Genomic DNA, 2,607 nt, shown 5'->3' with positions numbered 1-2,607 from the left:
TCTACCCTCTTCTCTTCCCCTCTACCCTCTTCTCTTCCCCTCTCTACCCTCTTCTCTTCCCCTCTCTACCCTCTTCTCTTCCCCTCTCTACCCTCTTCTCTTCCCCCCTCTACCCTCTTCTCTTCCCCCCTCTTCCCTCTTCTCTTCCCCTCTCTTCCCTCTTCTCTTCCCCTCTTCCCCTCTACCCTCTTCCCCTCTACCCTCTTCTCCTCTACCACCTTAGAACTTCCTTAACCTCCCACTTAAAGCCAACAAGGTCACAGTGAATGCAGTCTGCGGCACAAGGGATGAAATAAGTCATATTTTATCCATCCATTGATTTCTGAACATAGCACAGGTGTCCAAATAAACCCGATTGATCAAAGTGCATTTTTCCATCACCAGCTGCACATATAATAAAGTCACCACCAGCTGCACATATAATAAAGTCATCCATGATGCTACCTGACTGTTTTCCTTATCTGTCTTTAGAACCTTAGAACACAGCAGTCAGAGCAAAGAACTAGAACCTTATAACACAGCAGTCAGAGCAAAGAACTAGAACCTTAGAACACAGCAGTCAGAGCAAAGAACTAGAACCTTAGAAAACAGCAGTCAGAGCAAAGAACTAGAACCTTAGAACACAGCAGTCAGAGCAAAGAACTAGAACCTTAGAACACAGCAGTCAGAGCAACCTTTATTTATTCAACCTTTATTTATTCAACCTTTATTTATTCAACCTTTATTTATTCATCCTTTATTTATTCATCCTTTATTTATTCATCCTTTATTTATTCATCCTTTATTTATTCATCCTTTATTTATTCAACCTTTATTTATTCAACCTTTATTTATTCATCCTTTATTTATTCAACATTTATTTATTCAACCTTTATTTATCCAACATTTATTTATTCAACCTTTATTTATCCAACATTTATTTATTCAACCTTTATTTATTCAACCTTTATTTATTCATCCTTTATTTATTCATCCTTTATTTATTCATCCTTTATTTATTCATCCTTTATTTATTCATCCTTTATTTATTCAACCTTTATTTATTCAACCTTTTATTTATTCAACCTTTATTTATTCAACCTTTATTTATTCATCCTTTATTTATTCAACCTTTATTTATTCAAACTTTATTTATTCAAACTATTTATTCAACCTTTCTTTAACCTTTATTTATTCAACATTTCTTTAACCTTTCTTTAGCCTTTACTTATTCAACCTTTATTTATTCAAACTATTTATTCAAACTCTATTCAACCTTTATTTATTCAACCTTTTTCTTTAACCTTTATTTATTCACACTTTTATTTATTTTACCTTAATTTATTTAAGCATGCACAATCACTTAGTACAGAAGGGATGGTTACATGTAGACATATGCTGGAAAGGCAGGGCCATCATTTATCCAGAGTGAGACCCACTGCCACAGCGTCTGGGTAATGAAGTGTGGGTCGGTCGGTGCTCTGCACACCGGAGTCAATACAAGTCAACAAAGCATTCATATTAATTGACGGTGGTGAGCCGTGTGTCCGTGTGCTCACCTCACCTGATACACACACACACACACACACACACACACACACACACACACACACACACACACACACACACACACACACACACACACACACATCCTCTCTCCACACTACTGTGTTCAGGAGGACTGTCTCCTCTCCACCAAATCACTCAGATTGCCATGCTGTTACTCCAGTTAGTGAGGAATCCTGTTAGTGACTGCTGACAGAGAGAGATGCTGCCTGTTAGTGACTGCTGACAGAGAGATGCTGCCTGTTAGTGACTGCTGACAGAGAGATGCTGCCTGTTAGTGACTGCTGACAGAGAGATGCTGACTGTTAGTGACTGCTGACAGAGAGATGCTGTTTGTTAGTGACTGCTGACAGAGATGCTGCCTGTTAGTGACTGCTGACAGAGAGATGCTGCCTGTTAGTGACTGCTGACAGAGAGATGCTGCCTGTTAGTGACTGCTGACAGAGAGATGCTGCCTGTTAGTGACTGCTGACAGAGATGCTGTTTGTTAGTGACTACTGACAGAGATGCTGCCTGTTAGTGACTGCTGACAGAGAGATGCTGCCTGTTAGTGACTGCTGACAGAGAGAGATGCTGCCTGTTAGTGACTGCTGACAGAGATGCTGTTTGTTAGTGACTGCTGACAGAGATGCTGCCTGTTAGTGACTGCTGACAGAGATGCTGCCTGTTAGTGACTGCTGACAGAGAGATGCTGCCTATTAGTGACTGTTGACAGAGAGAGATGCTGCCTGTTAGTGACTGCTGACAGAGAGATGCTGCCTGTTAGTGACTGCTGACAGAGAGATGCTGTTTGTAGGTGACTGCTGACAAAGATATGATGCTGTTTGTTAGTGACTGCTGACAGAGAGATGCTGTTTGTTAGTGACTGCTGACAGAGAGATGCTGTTTGTTAGTGACTGCTGACAGAGAGATGCTGTTTGTTAGTGACTGCTGACAGAGAGATGCTGCCTGTTAGTGACTGCTGACAGAGAGATGCTGTTTGTTAGTGACTGCTGACAGAGAGATGCTGCCTGTTAGTGACTGCTGACAGAGAGATGCTGTTTGTTAGTGACTGCTGACAGA

The 2,607-nt window shown here is 40.8% G+C and overlaps 1 protein-coding gene across 1 annotated transcript in view; it reads left to right on the top strand.

Moving 5' to 3' along the window:
- The window catches only part of LOC139571612 (glutaredoxin 3-like), an 84,294-nt gene extending 83,851 nt beyond the window's left edge, over positions 1-443 (top strand). The window contains exon 11 of the mRNA XM_071394640.1: positions 1-443. This exon is cut by the window's left edge and continues 748 nt beyond it. The gene's annotated coding sequence lies outside the window, so the exon portion shown is untranslated.
- Positions 444-2,607: the final 2,164 nt, after the last annotated feature.

Source organism: Salvelinus alpinus, chromosome 3, assembly GCF_045679555.1.
Source record: "Salvelinus alpinus chromosome 3, SLU_Salpinus.1, whole genome shotgun sequence".
In the NCBI taxonomy this organism is placed as follows: domain Eukaryota; kingdom Metazoa; phylum Chordata; class Actinopteri; order Salmoniformes; family Salmonidae; genus Salvelinus; species Salvelinus alpinus.
The sequence above is the reverse complement of the archived record's forward strand: the minus strand, read 5'-3'. Positions and strand labels throughout refer to the sequence as shown.